Source organism: Somniosus microcephalus, chromosome 11, assembly GCF_052327205.1.
Source record: "Somniosus microcephalus isolate GS21.2 chromosome 11, FLI_Smic_1.0, whole genome shotgun sequence".
NCBI lineage: Eukaryota > Metazoa > Chordata > Chondrichthyes > Squaliformes > Somniosidae > Somniosus > Somniosus microcephalus.
Window position 1 is genome coordinate 78,181,064 of NC_140997.1, and position 18,636 is coordinate 78,199,699.

Below are 18,636 nucleotides of genomic sequence, written 5' to 3' on the forward strand. Positions count from 1 at the left end.
CACAGAAGGAGACCATTCGGCTCATCGTGTCTGTGCCGGCCGAAAAAGAGTTATCCAGCTTAATCCCACTTTCCAGTTCTTGGTCCATAGCCCTATAGGCTATGGCACTTCAAGTGCATATCCAAGTACTTTTTAAATGTGTTGAGGGTTTCTGCCTCTACCACCCTTTCAGGCAGTGAGTTCCAGACCCCCACCATCCTCTGGGTGAAAAAAGCTCTCCTCAACTCCCCTTTAATCCTTCTACCAATTACTTTAAATCAATGCACTTTGGTTATTGACCTCTCTGTTAAAGCAAATAGGTCCTTCCTATCCACTCTATCTAGGCCCCTCATTATTTTATACACCTCAACCAAGTCTCCCCCCAGCCTTCTCCGCTCCAAAGAAAACAACCCCAGCCTATCTAATCTTTCCTCATAGCTAAAATTCTCCAGTGCTGGAAACATCCTCATTAATCTTCTCTGTACCCTCTCCAGTGCAATCAGATCTCAGATATGGCTACAGAAAAATCAGGATTGGGAATTAAACATTGCAGGATATAACATATTTAGAAAAGATAGAGAGGGAAAGGGGGGAGGTGGAGTAGCTGAACTAATTAAGGATAACATAATGGCAGTAGAAAAAGTGACATAGCTATCAGCAAGACAAAATAGAATCCATATGGATAGAGTTAAAAGATAATAAAGGATCAATCACACGAATAGGCTTAGTCTACAGATCACCTAATAGTGGAAGAGAGGTGGAGAAAGAAATATGCAGACAAATTAGGAAAATGATTAAAAACACAGAATAATAATCATGGGAGAATTCAACTACCCCGATATTAATTGGACAGAAGAGGTAGGTAAAGGAGATAAGGGAATGGAGATCCTACAATGTGTACAGGACTCCTTTCTAACCCAATATTTAAAAAGCCCAACAAGGGAGGATTCACTATTAGATCTAGTAATGGGGAATGAACCAGAGCAGATAAGAGATGTAAAAGTAGGGGAACATCCAGGCAATAGTGACCATAATATAATACACTTTAAGATGATAATTGAGAAGGACATAAATATGACGAAAACCAGGTTAATAGATTGGAGTAAAGCTGATTTTGAGGGGCTGAGAAGAGAACTTGGGAAAATAAAATGGGCAACAATATTAGCAAACAACAATGTAGAACAGCAATGGAAAACATTTAAAATGGTGTTCAACAGAGTGCAGGAACAATATATTCCGGTAAAAGGAAACAACAAACTAAGCACTAATGAGATTCCATGGATGAATAAAGCCATAAGGGAACAATTGAGGTTAAGGAAAGAGGCATACATTAAGTCCATGGACAGCAGGGGAGTGCATGATAAGGGAGAATACGAAGAGATTAGGAGGGAAGTCAATAAACAATTAGGAAGGCAAAGGAAGGCAAGGAACATAAAACAAAATAGTAAAATATTTTACAGGTACATCAATAATAAAAGGAAGGTTGGGATGGGAATAGAGCCATTAAGGGATAGACATGATAATACCACAGGTAACAATAGAGAGATGGCAGAAATATTAAATAATTACTTTGCTTCAGTATTTACCAGGGAGATAGAACATGTGGACATGACATTGGATGATGAGATTAATAGTGAGATAAGTGCATTTAAAATTAAAAAGAGGGGATATATTAAATAAATTAATCAACCTCAAAGAAAATAAAACCCCTGGTCTGGATGGATTGCATCCACGCATTTTAAAAGAATCTAGTGAAGGGATAGCAGAGGCATTACTACACATATTTAATAATTCATTAGAAAAAGGTGTAGTGCCAGAGGACTGGCAGATAGCTGACATAATGGCCCAGAACTTGGTGTCGGGGGCTTGCCGCGCGTGCAAGCCCCCGATGTGCACTTACCCGGCGCGCCGACATCTGAAACCTGGCCCGCAGTGGATTTCCTGTCAGTGGCCAGGTTCTGATGTCGGCGTGCTGTGCTAACCTGACCCAGCGGCGTAGTTAGTGCGATGTGCTGGCTGGGATCAGGTGAGCACTGTTCAGCCAATCAGGGGAGGGGAAACTTCATTCATAAGTTTGAGAGTAAGAACTGTCAAACTCATGAGAAGTACTGCACCCCAAAACACTACTTAAACTTTAAATAAAATTTTAAAAAACATCCCAATCATTAAATTAAGTATAAATAAGTTTAAAAAAATAATATAAACAATAATTTTTTTTGAAAAAATAAATTTTTAATAAAAAGGGTCTAAAACTAAACTTACCTTATTGTAGATTCTTTAAAATAATAAACCTGTGGAAAAAAAAATTCTAAATTGCACTAAAACACCACTTACCTGTAAAAATAAATACTTACGTGTGCTTTTTACAAGCGTAAAGACCGGAGGCCTTTACACATGCGCAAATCCCCCAAAACAGAGGAAATCCAAGACGCACGCGCTGCCCCCTACAGCGCACGCGCTAGCCTCTTCAACTCTTGGGTTAGAGGAGAGGAAATGCCGGTTTTCAGCGCATGCGCTGTGCATGCTGAAAACCGGCATTTCCTCCGGCCAGACGCGTGAGTACCCCTTCCGTACTCACGCATTTGGGGAGGAATTACTGCCCCAACACTTATATTCAAGAAGGGCGATAGAACATGTCCAGGGAATTATAGACCAGTCAGCTTAACATCGGTGGTAGGAAAAATAATGGAACCCCTACTGATGGAGAAAATAGAAGAACATCTCAAAACCAAAAATTTAATAAGGAATAGTCAGCATGGATTTCAAAAGGGCAATTCTTGCTTGACCAACCTCATTGAATTTTTTGAAGAGGTAAAGAGAGAGTAGACAATGGTAATGCAGTAGATGTAATTTATCTAGATTTTCAAAAGGCCTTTGATAAGCTACCACATAATAGACTAATGAACAAGATCAGAGAATGCGGAGTCTGGGGGCAAGTTGCAGAATGGATTGCTAGCTGGCTTTAAGACAGAAAGCTGAGAGTGGGAGTAAAGGGTAGCTATTCACAGTGGCAGAAGTTGGGAAGTGGTGTTCCACAAGGACAGGTGCTGGGACCACTGTTGTTACAATTTACATTAACGATTTAGACTTTGGAATCAAAAACACAATTTCTAAATTTGCAGATGACACCAAATTGGGGGGGATAGTCAATACTGAGGAAGACTGCAACAAATTACAGGAGGACATTAATAAACTTGCAGAATGGGCATATAATTGGCAAATGAAGTTCAACACAGATAAATGGAAGGTATTTTAGAAGGAAGAATAAGGAGGTCACTTATCACTTGGAGGGTGTAAGTCTAGGTGGGGTAGAGGAACAAAGGGATCTCGGAGTACAAATACACAAATCACTAAAAGTTGTGACACAGGTTAACAAAGCCATAAAAAAAGCAAACCAAGCACTAGGGTTTATTTCTAGAGGGATAGAATTGAAAAGTAGGGAAATTATGCTAAACCTGTATCGAACCTTGGTTAGACCACACTTAGAGTACTGCGTACAGTTCTCGTCGCCATATTTAAAAAAAAGAGAGGCACTGGAGAGGGTGCAGAGAAGATTTACAAGGATGATACCAGGAATGAGAGGGTACACATATCAGGAAAGGATGAACAGGCTGGGTCTCTTTTCTCTTGAAAAAAGAAGGCCGAGGGGTGACCTAATAGAGGTCTTTAAATTATGAGAGGTTTTGATAGAGTGGATACTGAGAGAATGTTTCCACTTGTGGAGAAGAGCATAACTAGAGGTCATCAATATAAGATAGTCACCAAGAAATCCAATAGGGAATTCAGAAGAAACTTCTTTACCCAGAGAGTGGTGAGAATGTGGAACTCGCTACCACAGGGAGTGGTTGAAGCGAATAGTATGGATGTATTTAAGGGGAGGTTAGACAAGCATATGAGGGAAAAGGAAATAGAGGGTTATGCTGATAGATTTAGATGAGGAAAGACGGGAGGAGGCTCGAGTGGAGCATAAATGCCGGCTTGTACTGGTTGGGCCGAATGGCCTGTTTCTGTGCTGTATATCCTATGTAATTTTTCCTATAATGTGGTGACCAGAACCATGCACAGTACTCTAGCTGTGGCCCAACTAGTGTTTTATACAGTTCAAGCATAACCTCGCTGCTCTTATATTTTTTTAATTCATTTATGGGATGTGGGCGTAACTGGCAAGGCCAGTATTTATTGCCCATTCCTAATTGCCCTTGAGAAGGTGGTGGTGAGCCGCCTTCTTGAACTGCTGCAGTCCATGTGGTGAAGGTACTCCTACAATGCTGTTACAGAGGGAGTTCTAGGATTTTGACCCAGCAACGATGAAGGAACAGCAATATATTTCTAAGTCAGGACGGTGTGTGACTTGGGGGGAAACTTGGAGGTGGTGGTGTTCCCATGCACCTGCGTTATATTCTTCTATGCTAATAAAGGAAAGTATCCCATATGCCTTCTTAACCACCTTATCTACCTGCCCTGCTACCTTCAGGGATCTGTGGACTGTGGACATGCACTCCAAGGTCCCTCTGTTCCTCCACACTTCTCAGTATCCAACCATTTACTGTGTATTCTCCAGTTCATCTGACATATAAAACTTCAGAGCACTAACTGCAGTATCAATGCACTCTTATTTACAGCAGAATGCATTTTCTACCCTGTGTTTCTTTATATTTCTGCTTCATACCAAGTCAGGCTTTCCGTGCGGTGAGGAGCCAATTTGCATTAGGCATGTACTCAGATTATATATACTGTGACCTTTCGAATTCCAGCAACAACAGCAATACAATAACCCTGGGTACTCTGTTTAATTAGTCTGGACTCTAAGTAAATATTGCCACAATCATCCAATTACAATCGAACAAAGCAAACCCCTCACTAAGGTTTAATGTCTACTAGCCAGAACACACACACACAACTATCACAGTCACCAAACAATTACTGTTGATGGTATTAGTATCAGCATGACAACCTCCCCCAGCAATACTTCACAAGAAGTAAAAGACCGCCAACCCAGCCCACTCCTAAGACTTCTTTGTACTTTAAAAAAAAGCTGTGGCACACTAAAGTTTGACATATGCTTTGTATAAAAGAGACTACTACTGAAAGCCTGGAGTTTCCTCCTTGGGCATAACCCGGAAATTAGACCCGAATATGCACCCAATATTGAGCCCATTTTGCCAATGTCAAGTTACGCACAAGTATCCTCCCAATTTTATTAGAAAATGCCCGCATTTAAATGCCCGAATTTAAAAAGGGTGCAAATCAGGATAAATAACCGGTGCCAAAGGAAAGCACCACACACACCCCATCTATTTCCTCTTTTAAGTATGAAAATTAAAATTTCAATTTAACCATCATTCATGCAAATCAGACACAACGGGCTGGATTTTCGGGTTTCCCGGCACGCTCTGGTGTTTTAACTCGTGTAACATAAAGAGCGGGTTCCTCGCCCGGAAGGCAGCCTGATTGACCAGCTAGCTTCCAGCCGTGTGGGGAATGTGGACAAGGAGGTCACAGGGACCAAGTAGGTGCTGGGCCCAGGATGGTTGGGATGGGGGGTTTCAAGCCCCAGGGATTCGATCCCCGACCCCAGGGCTGAGTCGCGATCCCCGGGGCTTCGATCCCCGACCCCAGGGCTGAGTCACGGTCCCCGGGGCTTCGATCCCTGACCCCAGGGCTGAGTCGCGATCCCCGGGGGTTTGATCCCCGACCCCAGGGCTGAGTCGTGATCCCCGGGGCTTCGATCCCCGACCCCAGGGCTGAGTCGCGATCCCCGGGGTGGGGGAGGTTTCAGGCCCGGGGAAGTCCGAACACCGACCCTGGGGAGAGGCAGGCTGCTAGTGGGTGGGGGCGGAAGGAAGCACTCCTGCTCCTCCCGGCCCACAAGGATTGCTCCCCAAGACTGTGCTTGCCTCACTGCAGCTACCGAGAATCCCGAGCCCCGGGATCCCCAGCTGCCTGCAGTAAAACCAGCAAAGCAGGTTAAAGTAGAGGCTTTAGGCCTCATTATAATATTTAAATTGCCAACCCGGCTTCTGGCCTGAGTGAAAGTTGAAAGTGGGCGGGTTGGGGGTGGGTTGGGGTCAGGGTTCACATTTTTACAACTTTCACTTCCCCCCCACCCCGCCTCCAACCCACCCATTCATAAAATTCCAGCCAACATGTTTAGAAAGCAGCAATCAGGGAAGATTTTCAATTTTTAATGTGACTTATACTGATATAATATAAGTCCATTCAAAGAAACAGAGCAATTCTCAGTGAAGATAATCTTTTAAAAAGCGCTTAAAAAATTGCAATTAAACTTTGCTGCTGTGCCTGAAAGTCTGGTCACAATGTTAAGAGACCCCCCTAACAAGCGCATTTGGAGGATACTCGTATTTGAGAGTTGAGGTTAGTTTTGTGGGTGGATATTCATTTGGATGAAGGGTTTGATGGACTCCTGCTCTTCCTGGCTTCACAGGAACTTCTTTTGCAAATTTCTTTAAAAAATAACATGTCTAGTCACTGGAGAATCATGAGCGAAGCAGGCCCGACTCTTGCCATGCTCACCACTACCCAATTTTCTGTGAGTGGATCTAAAACAGGCGTTAGAACCCTCGTTTACATATGTAAGTGGCCTAATGCATATTTTAGGCAGCTGCCAGGGACAGCTGAAAAATGGCCCGACCCAATTTCGGGTCAGATGTCTTTCAGGCATTCTTGGGGCGCAGGGCCTTGGTCCCCAAAATTGAGCCTCGTGGTTCCCATTTAACACCTGTAACACAGGCCCCGCGGGATCCAAAGTTTACCCCTCAATTGCTTCTCCTACCTCCACACGTGCCAAAAGTGCAGCGGATGAGAAGAAAAGTAAATTGTAAAGATTAGTATTAAACCCTTACTCTGCTGGCAGGCCCAGGGAAAGTCTACGCTCCCTCATTCAGTCAGCCTTTCGGTCACACACTGAAACAAACACAAATATTGCAGCAATAAATCTACTCAGATAGCCAGAATAGTTTCTATAATATATTTACCCAATACCCCCATCCTCGCTGACCTACATTGGTTCCTAGACTGCTAACACAATAAATTTACAATCTTCGTCCTCATCCTCACATGGCATCACTTCACTTTATCTCGCAAACTTCTCCGATAGTCCCATCCCACACCCTTTGGTCTTCTGACTCTCATGTTTTATGAATCCCCCTTCCTTTTGCCCCAGTATTGGCAGCAGAGTTTTCACTCACCTTGGCCCTACTCTATGGAACTTCATTCCTAAATCCCTCTGCCATTCCTCTTATCACCACCTTCTCAAAACTTGCCTTTTTGACCAAGGATTCAGTCACTCCTCCTAATCTCTCCTTCCTTGGCTCAGACACCCTTTCCCTATCAACTTTTCCTTATTGCTTCCTGCCCTTCTATAAAGCATCTTAGACATTTTCTAAGTTGAAGACACTGGGCAGGATTTTCACTGGGCCGTGGAGGCGGGATTGGAGGCATGCGGGTGGTTAATATTGCAAAAACTGGCGGGCGGGCCCGACCCCACCTCCATCCCACCTCCACGCAATTTTCAAAAATTCGTGTCTGATGGTCCCGTCTCCGTCCCGCCTCCAAGAGGCGGGATAGGCCGTTAAGGCCCTTAACAAGCACTAAATTGCCTTTACAATGCCATTTTGAATGGCCACTGCGATTTTAACCCTTTCCCCATGTGAAACATGCCTGTTCTGAAACACGACGGTGAAACCTGGTGGGTGCACAATTGGATTGCTGACTATCAGCTGCAGCTCAACCATTCAAGAGGAGATTTGATCAGCCATCATTTGCAGGTGGCAGGACTTTGTTGTCTCAGGTCTGGGGGAACTTTTAGAAGGCATAACCACAGCTGTGGAAGTTTGGAGCCTGACACCCATCTCCAGTGTGACCTCCTGGGAATCCCCTATCGGCACCTTCACTGAGCGCTTCCTCAACTGAGGCATCTACCAGAAGCATGGGAGCCATTTATTTCCTTCCCTTCTGGATATTAGATGAGGCCGAACAACAGCAGCAGCAACAACAGCAGCCCCAACAGCAGCAGCAACAACAACAGCAGCCCCAACAGCAGCAGCAACAACAGGCGCACCAAGCTGCTGCTCACCCACCTGAAGATGCACAGGCCAGAAGGGGCCAGCGCATGGAGGCGCAGGCGATACCCCCCAAACAGGGTCTATAGACACAGGGTCAGCTATCTCAACATGTCTGAGCAGCAGTGCCAAAGGCGGCTCTGACTTTCGCGAGAGGTAGTGGGTGACATCTGCGCAATGCTGCAACAAGACCTGCAGGCCAGAGGACCAGGTGGACAACCCTTACCAGTGGCCGTCAAAGTCATCACCGCACTCAACTTTTTTGCCTTAGGGCTCATTCCAGGGATCAGCAGCAGACATCAGCGGCATCTCCCAGGCGGCCGCACACACTTGCATCACGCAGGTAACCGATGCCCTCTTTGCCCTCGCGCACAATCACATCCATTTCACCAAGAGTCGAGCAAGTGTCGCGGTGCGTGCGGTTGGATTAGCTCATCCGGCAGACTTTCCAAGGGTGCAGGGCATCGTTGACTGCACACATGTGGCCCTTAAGGCACCCCATCGCAATCCAAGTATTTCTGTCAATTACAAGGGCTTCCACTCCCTTAACGTTCAGCTGGTGTGTGACTACAAGAAGGAAATTTTGCATGTTTGTGCCAAGTACCCTGACAGTTGCCATGACTCCTTCATACTGCGCCAGTCTAATGTGCCTCCGCTATTCAGTCCACCACACCAACTTAACGGATGGCTACTTGGAGACCAGGGCTATCCCCTGCAGACGTGGCTAATGATGCCGTTGGGCCCATCCAACGAAGCTGAGGAGAGCTACAACTCCAGCCACATTTTCACCAGAGCCATAATCGAGCAAACCATCGGTTTGCTGAAGATGCGCTTCAGATGCCTGGATAGATCAGGTGGAGCCCTGCAGTACTCACCAGCCAGGGTCTCCAGAATCATCGTGGTTTGCTGTGCACTTCGCAACATGGCACAGCGTCGTGGCTTCAGATTCCTGAGGACCAAGTGGCTTCTCACATATCCTCCTCAGATGAGGAGGAGGAGGAGGAGAGCGAAAACGAACATCCTGCAGAGGCCCATCAACCAGCGGCAGCAGTACGCGAGAACATAGCTGCCCGGGATGCAAGGAATGCACTCATCTTGGCCAGATTTGCTTAGCCTAGCCACTCAAGCACTTTTGTCTCGCATCTTCTTACCTGAGCATCGATAATGGCCACGAACCAGCTGATTCCTAGCAATTTGACCACCATACTGACAATTGCAAGTAATCCATGCCCTCAATGTGGAAGTCTCATTCGCAAAATGACACACGCCACAACTACAGCAATAGCCATCAGATTTTTTATGTACATGATTCATATGATGGCTTTTACACATAAAACGTCAAATTTCACCCTAGTGACTATTTGCGCAGTATCTTTCTCTTACGCATGTCCTACGTGGTGCTTCCCCTGTGGCTTCAGCAGATGTGGAGGCCCATTGCTCAGTTTCTTGCTGCTCCTGTCTCAACACCTTTGGCGGGCGTCCTCTGGAGTGGCTTACCTGTGAGGACTCGTCAACAGTCTGCTGCTCCTGCGGCTGTGCAGGGGTTGAGACGCCAATCTCAGTTGGGTGTGGACTCTGGTGGGGCTCTGACCGAGGGCTCTGCAGTGGCATGGAAGTGTGAGCGCTTGGAGAGGAGCCCCCACTTCCTTGATGTCTGCCACCAACTTCTCTCTCATGGGTCAGGTCCCCCTCAGCGCTTGCAAATGTCTTGAGAGCACCTTGCTGCACATCATGGGGGCCATGGGGACCCGTATCTGCACTGGCAGTCCTATTCAGAGGGACTGCCATGAAGGTCTGGTTTCTCTGTTCAGTAACTGCCCATCGCTCCTCCAAAGATGTCAGTCTATTCTGAACACTCACCATGTTTTCAACACTCTGGCGACTTAGCTCATCCATGGCTGTAGCCATCCTCTCGTCTACTGTAGCCATCCTTTCCACGGAGGTTGCTATCCTTTCCGTGGTGATGCGTTCATGCACCAATGACTCCACAGAGGCTCTGCTCATGTTCGCTATGGACTCCTCCATTCACTCCACACTCGCAGCGACCCTGGAGACAAAACCTGCCAGAGACTCCTGCATCTTCTCCTGGAGTGCCATCACCACTGATACTGTGGATGGACCCAGAGGCAGAGGGTCGACATGCAGCTGAGCCGAGCTGGCAGAGTCCTGCGCCCTCCGACTAGGACTCTCCACTGCTGTCCCTGTCTCCACAACCTGCTGATGCTTACTTGTGAGCTGTGATACACCAGGTGACAACATTACTCTATGTCCCGAAGGTCCCACCGAGGTGTGAGTGTCTGAGCTGGTGCTGGGTGCACTGAATTCTGCTGACGCTGCGCCCTCAGAGGTTGCAGCTTCCTCTGAGGAGTCTGGAGGCTCAGCCTGTTCCTCCTGGCTAGTGGGGACGGGTGCTTGCGATGGTCCTGTGGGAGAGTAAAGGAGAGTCAGAGATGTGATGCCAAGGTTACATGCACATTGCATATTGCAGATGATCATTAGTCCATCTGTTAGAGCTTCTGAAACATTATCAGCGACTCATGCAATGTCAATGAGAGAGATGGAAAACTATTCTGTCACCAGCTTGGTGTGATGCACCCGTCTGTCTGTCCCCCAGATGTGCGTCGTCCTCCACTCCTACGATCTCCAGGACCGCCTCCTCCCAGTGGGTGAGGTGGGCTACTGAGGGTGGCCCTCCTTCTGTCCTTGCTCTTTCTCGCTTATTCTGAGCTCTCTTTTCCTGCAATGAGGGAGACAAGGAGGTTGAGTGAGAATGAAGGAGTGAGTGTAGAGGTTCCATAGCATAGATACTTAGAAGGAGACAAAGATGGAGTGAGGTGGCAAGACCAAGGGCCCTCCCTATGTGTTGTCAGTTGTTTTCATTGCATCAGAGTGATAGGGAGTGTGAGGGCTGCATAGTCGAATAGTTAGGTGAATGTGACCATAGAGAGAGGGAATGGGTAAGGGTGCATGGATGTCAGTGTCAAGTGGGATGTGGAGGAAGAGATTGCTAAAGCTGAGTGCTGGTGAGGAAAGGCAATGGGGATCAGATTGAGAGTGATGGGAACTTCGTACTCACTTTTCCAGTGCGCTGAAGGTCATGAACTCTTTTCCTGCATGGTATCCAGGTTCTGCGGGTAGCCGATAAGGAGTTGACCTCCTCTGCCACTTGCAGCCACGCAGCCTTTGTCTGCTGGGGAGGCTTCTTCCTCCCTGATGAAGAGAAGAGCACCTCCTTGTGAGCTCTTGCTTCCTCCACTAAAGCCTGCAGGGCAACCTCGTCGAAACAGGGTGCAGACCTGTCTTTCTCTGGCCATTCTGCTTCCAGCTCAGTGTATCAGCAAATGCCAAAAGGTTAGCAATCTGCAGAAGAAGCAAGGCTTCTTGCAGACCTTAAATGCAGCAGCAATGATGACGTCATCGGAGGCGACTTTCAGACTGGAGAAACTCATTTGCCATGGGTTCCCACACGCTGGAACTCAATTGGGCAAATTAGTTAAAATAGCATCAATCTCCCACATCGAATTAGATTCATGTGGATAACACGAAATGCGGATTTCACGACACCAACCCGCCCCTGAATGAAAATCCAGCCCACTATGTAAATGCAAGTTGTTGCTATATTACCAAAATAAATACTTGAAACAGAATGTGAAGCAGCTTCAAAGTCAGGTGTCTAGTTTCAACCTGGGATGGATACTAGTGCGATATGTTTACCAGTTATGTTTCTCTAGCAAGAATTTTATAAAATTGGACTCAAACCATGACTACACATGTCGCATGATTTTCTGGGCAGAACAGAATTCAAAATTGTGAGAAGTATATGTCCTGTCTATCTGTACTAGCGAAGGATTTTTGGACTTTACAATACCAGTTTTAAGGAAACTCAATGAAGACTAGAACTTTGGATTAATTACCTGCTAAAGAAGCGGAGTTTGATTAAAATAATTGCTGAACTGACTGTTCAAGAACGGATTGTAAAAGCTTCTTGTGAAGTATGTGAAAAGGAAAAGACTGGCAAAGGTAAATGTAGGTCCTTTACAGTCAGAGACGGGAGAATTTATAACGGGGAAATGGCAGAGAAATTAAATAAATACTTTGTTTCTGTCTTCACGGAGGAAGGCACAAAAAACCTCCCAGAAATACGAGAAAACCAAGGGTGTGGCGAGAATGAGGAACTTAAAGAAATTATTATTAGTAAAAAAACAGTACTAGTAAAATTAATGGGAATAAAAGTCAATAAATCCCAAGGACCGGATGACCGACATCCTAGGGTTTTGAAAGAGGTGGCCATTGGGATAGTGGACACCTTGGTTGTCATCTTCCAAAATTCTATAGATTCTGGAACGGTTCTCGCAGATTGGAGGATAGCAAATGTAACCCCGCTATTTAAGAAAGGAGGGAGAGAGAAAACGGGGAACTACAGAGCTGTTAGCCTCACATCAGTGCTGTAGTTGGGAAAATGCTGGAATCTATTATAAAGGATGCAATAACTGGGCACTTAGAAACTAATAGTAAGATTGGGCAGAGTCAACATGGATTTATGAAAGGGAAATCCTGTTTGACAAACCAATGGATTTCTTTGAGGATGTAACTAGTGGAGTAGACAAAGGGGAACGGGTAGATGTGGTGTATCTGGATTTTCAGAAGGCCTTCGATAAGGTCCCACACAAGAGGTTGGTGAACAAAAGTAGGGCACATGGAATTGGGGGTAATATACTAGCATGGATTGGGAATTGGTTAACAGGCAAAACAAAGAGTAGGGATAACCGGGTCTTTTTCAGGATGGCAGGCTGTGACTAGTGGGGTACCGCAAGGATCGGTGCTTGGGCTCCAGCAATTCACAATCTATATCAATGATTTGGATGAGGAGACTAAATGTAACATTTCCAAATTTGCTGATGATACAAAGCCAGTTGGCAGTATCAGTTGTGAAGAGGATGTGAAGAAGCTTCAAGGGGATCTCGACAGGCTCAGTGAGTGGGCGAGAATATGGCAGATGGAATATAATGTGAATAAATGTGAAGTTATCCACTTTGGTAGAAAAAACAGAAAGGTAGAGTATTACCTAAATGATGAAAGATTGGGGAATGCAGATGCTCAAAGGGAGCTGGGTGTCCTTGTACATGAGTCACTGAAAATGAATGTGCAGGTGCAGCAAGCCATTAGGAGGGCAAATGGTATGCTGGCCTTCATTACAAGAGGATTTGAGTACAGGAGTAAAGAAGTCTTACTCCAATTATATAGGGCCTTGGTGAGACCACACCTGGAGTACTGTGTACAAGTTTGGTCTCCTTACTTAAGGAAGGATATACTTGCCATAGAGGATGTGCAACAAAGGTTCACGAGATTGATTCCTGGGATGGCAGGACTTACATAGATACATAGAAGATAGGAGCAGGAGTAGGCCATTCGGCCCCTCAACCCTGCTCCGCCATTTAATGAGATCATGGCTGATCATCCAAATTCAGTACCCTGTCCCTGCTTTCTCCCCATATCCCTTGATCCCTTTAGCCTTAAGAAATATATCTAACTCCTTCTTGAATATATTTAATGAATTGGCCTCAACTGCCTTTTGTGGTAGAGAATTCCACAGGTTCACCACTCCCTGGGTGAAGAAATTCCTCCTCATCTCTGTCCAAAATGGCTTACCCCTTATCTTTAGACTGTGACCCCTGGTTCTGAACTCCCCCGCCATCGGGAACATCCTTCCTGCATCTAATCTGTCTAGTCCTGTTAGAATTTTATAATTTTCAATGAGATCCCCTCTCATTCTTCTAAACTCCAGCGAATATAAGCCCAATTGACCCAATCTCTCCTCATATGTCATTCCTGCCATCCCAGGTATCAGTCTGGTGAATCTTCGCTGCACTCCCTCCATGGCAAGAACATCCTTCTTCAGATAAGGAGACCAAACCTGCACACAATACTCAAGGTGTGGTCTCACCAAGCCCCTGTACAACTGCAGCAAGACATCCTTGTTCCTGTACTCGAATCCTCTCGCTATGAAGGCCAACATACCATTTGCCTTCTTAACCGCCTGCTGCACCTGCACGCTTACCTTCAGCAACTGGTGCACAAGGACACACAGGTCTCGTTGCACTTCCCCTTCTCCCAATCTATTGCCGTTCAGATAATTATCTGCCTTCCTGTTTTTGCCACCAAAGTGGATAACCTCACATTTATCCATGTTATACTGCATCTGCCATGCATCTGCCCAATCACCCAACCTGTCCAAATCATACTGGAGTTTCTTGGCATCCCCCTCACAGCACACACACCCATCTAGCTTTGTGTCATCTGCAAACTTAGAGATATTACATCTAGTTCCCTCGTCTAGATCATTAATATATATTGTGAATAGCTGGGGTCCTAGCACCAATTCCTGTGGTACCCCACTAGTCACTGCCTGCCACTTGGAAAAAGACCCGTTTATTCCAACTCTTTGCTTCCTGTCTACCAACCAGTTCTCTATCCAAGTCAGTACCTTATGCCCAATCCCATGAGCTTGAACTTTACAAGTTAATCTCTTATGCGGGACCTTATCGAAAGTGTTCTGAAAGCCAAATACACCACATCCACTGGCTCTCCCTTATCTACTCTACCAGTTGCCTGCTCAAAAAATTCCAGTAGATTAGCCAAGCATGATTTACCTTTTGTAAATCCATGTTGACTTTGTCCGATCCTGTCACTGTTTTCCAAGTGCTCTGCTATTACATCTTTAATGGACTCTAACATTTTCCCCACTACCGATGTCAGGCTTATAGGTCTGTAATTCCCTCTTTTCTCTCTACCACCTTTTTTAAATAGTGGGGTTACATTAGCTACCCTCCAATCCATGGGTACTGTGCCAGAGTCTATAGAATTTTGGAAGATGACCAGCAATGCATCTACTATTTCTAGGGCCACTTCCTTAAGTACCCTAGGATGTAGATTATCAGGCCCTGGGGATTTATCGGCCGTCAATCCCGTCAATTTCCCTAACACCATTTCCCTACAAATACTGATTTCATTCAGTTCCTCCCTCTCATTAGACCCTATGTTCCCCGACATCTCTGGAAGTTTATTTGTGTCCTCCTTTGTGAAGACAGAACCAAAGTATGTATTTAATTGGTCAGCCATTTCTTTGTTCCCCATTATAAATTCCCCTGATTCTGACTGCAAGGGACCTACGCTTGATTTCACCAATCTTTTTCTCTTCACATATCTATAGAAGGTTTTACAGTCAGTTTTATGATCCCTGAAAGCTTACTCATACTCTATCATCCCCCTCTTAATTAATCCTTTTGTCCTCCTTTGCTGAATCCTAAACTGCTCCCAATATTCAGGTTTGCTGCTTTTTCTGGGCAATTTATATGTCCTCTCCTTGGATCTTATGCTATCCCTAATTTCCCTTGTTAGCCACGGTTGCACCACCTATTTTTTTTATTTTCATGCCAGACAGGGATGAACAAATTCTGTCATTCATCCATGCGATCTTTAAATGTTTGCCATTGCCTATCCACCATCAACCCTTTAAGTAACATTCCCCAATCCATCCTAGCCAACTCGCGCCTCATACCGTCATAGTTTCCTTTAGTTAAATTCAGAACCCTAGTCTGTCAACTACTTCACTCTCCATCGTAATGAAGAATTCTATCATATTATCACCGCTCCTCCCCAAGGGGCCTCGCACAACAAGATTGCTAATCAATCCTTTCTCATTACATAATACCCAGTCTAAGATGGCCTGATCTCCAGTTGGTTCCTCGACATATTGGTCCAGGGAACCATCCCGTATACACTCTAGGAATTCCTCCTCCACAGTATTATTACTAATTTGTCGTATGAGAAGAGATTGAGTAAACTAGGCCTGTATTATCTTGAATTCAGAAGAATGAGAGGGGATCTCATTGAAGCTGTTATGTCTTCTAGCGCTCATAGTGCTTTGTTAAGACGCCTCTGGACTCGGTAGTTTGTAATTATAAACTACTGTTTTATTTGAGTTGTAATGGCTGCCTGCCGCATGGTGCGGGGTGATATTTCACAGTGCCCTGTGCGGCGCCTGCGCACTACTTTCCCAGCATCGTAGTGCTGCTACACTTGATTTGAGTGTTAGTACACTTGTACAATGTAGTCCCAACATAAATATGTAACATCCCTCTTTCCCAACAAAACTAATTACATCAATTTTTCTATTTTACAATGTTTCCAGTTGAATAATGTTAACAAAATACAGAACGTGAGCTTTCTTTGCTCAATTTATATACAGATATTTGTCCATGTTGTTTTACTGTTCTGTGCAAATTATAATTGTCTTTATAATTATTTGCAATACCGCTCAGGTGGTTGTATGTTACTCCTCCATCTTGTGGACTTGGCTGTAACTATTCCTTTCTGCGGTGTTTTTGTGTGTTCATTTCTTGTTGCCGGTGCTGTCATGTTTGGCTCTGGAGAGTGCATGTTTGCTGTTGTTGTATCTGAGGTGTTTGTTTCTGGCGTTATATTGTTTTCCATGTCTGGTACCGTAACTGCTGTTAATGTTGTCCGCTGTTTGACAGCTTCAGGTGAGGGTCTGATATGGATCCTGTTTCGCCTGTATTGGTTTCCAGGTTCTGTCTCTACCAAGTAAGATCTTGGAGTATCAGCGTTTCCAATAACCTTGGCTGGACTCCATGTTCTCAACAACGGATCTTGTATATGCACTGATTGCCCATTTAGCAGCTCCAGTAGTGGTTTTGCATGCTTGTTATAGTGTGTGCTCCCCGTAGCTTGTATTTCCATCAGCTTCTGCCAAAGTCCTCTTGGTCCTGGGGAGGATATATCTTTGCTGGCAGAGTTGTTTTGTATTTTCTACCATTTAGTAGTTCTGCTGGTGATTTCGAGTCTGCTCTCAAAGGTGTTGATCTGATTGCCAAAAGGGCGAGGTCTTGGTCTTCTCCCGTCTCCTTGCTTTTAATGAGAGCTCTTTTGACTGTTTGGATCTGTCTTTCAATAAATCCGTGTCCCCTTGGGTAATGTGGGGGTGAGGTAATTATTTTAAATCCGTATTTTCCAGCCAGTGCTCTGAATTCGCTGGAGGTGAATTGTGTCCTATTGTCGCAGATGACCTTCTCTGGGATGCCCTGTTCTGTGAATAAGTTTTTCGCAATTTTTGTGATTGTTGTGGCTCTCATGTCGTTTATCCTTCTGACAAAAGGAAATTTTGAGTAGTAGTCTGCTACTATGATGTACCACTCCTGGTTGCACAGGAACAGATCTGTTCCGACCGTGTGCCATGGTCTTGGGGATACTTCCATTTGAATCATCTCCTCCTTCTGCTGTGTGTTTCGGTATTTCTGGCATATGCAGCATGTGGAGACCATTTGTTCTATGCTTTTGTACATGCCTATCCAGTACACAGCTGATCTGGCTCTTAGTTTACATTTCTCCATCCCCATATGGCCTTGGTGTATTAAGCGGAGAAGTTCCGTTTACACGTTTTTGGTATTATGATTCTTGAGCCAGCAAGGAGAACACCGTCCTCCACTGAGATGTCATCTCTGATTGTCCAGTACTGTCGGATTTGGTTTTGGACCTGCTGGATCTTCTCCGGCCACCCCTGTATTACCTGTTGCATGAGTAGTAGCAACTCCTCTTCTTTACCAGTCTCCTCTTGAATTTGGCTAAGCTTTATGGGAGTAACATTTACGAGGTGGTGTATTTTTACTGTCAGGCCCTTCATCTCGTGCTTTTTGTGTGGTGACAATTGAGACAATGCATCTGCCAGTGCCATTTCTTTTCCTGGCCGGTATTTTAATTCGAAGTCGTAACTTTGGAGCCTTAACAGTAACCTTTGCAGTCTTGCTGGGGCCTTGCTTAGGTTTTTCTTGTAAATTTGTTCGAGTGGACGATGGTCACTCTCTATCTCGAATTTTCTTCCGTATAAGTAGGTGTGGAACTTTTCGCATCCGTATACTACTGCCAATAGCTCTCTTTCGATGTTTGCGTATCTTGTCTCTGTTGATGTCAATGCCTTTGATGCGAAAGCTATTGGTTTTCCTTCTTGCATGAGGGCTGCCCCTAGCCCCCTGGTAGAGGCATCTACCTGTAGGGTGACACGTTTTTTTCTATCGTAATAAGACAGGCTGGTTTCTTTACATAATAATTCCTTTAGGTGTTTGAAGTTCCTCTCATGGGATTCTGACCATTGGTGTTCGGTGTCTTCTTTTAGTAATTTTCTTAGGATCGCTGTGTAGTCTGACATGTTCGGGATGAAAGAGCTCATATACTGGACCAAGCCGAGGTGGCTTCTCAGCTCCTTCTTGTCATTTGGAGGTTTCATCTCTGCTATCGCCTCGACCTTTTCGGGATCATGCCAAAAAATTTGCATTTCGTACTTTTAACGATGCACGTCTCGGAGTTCAGCTTGATGCCAGCCGTTCTGGTGCGCTCCATGGCCTTGTGCAAGTGCACGTCGTGGTCTCTTTCATTTGTTCCGTAAACTTGGATGTCATCAGCGATTCCAATGGCTCCTTCACAGCCTTTGTATGTTTCATCGATCTTTTGTTGGAAGATGTCTTGGCTAACTTTCAACCCGAATGGCAGCCGCAGGAATTTA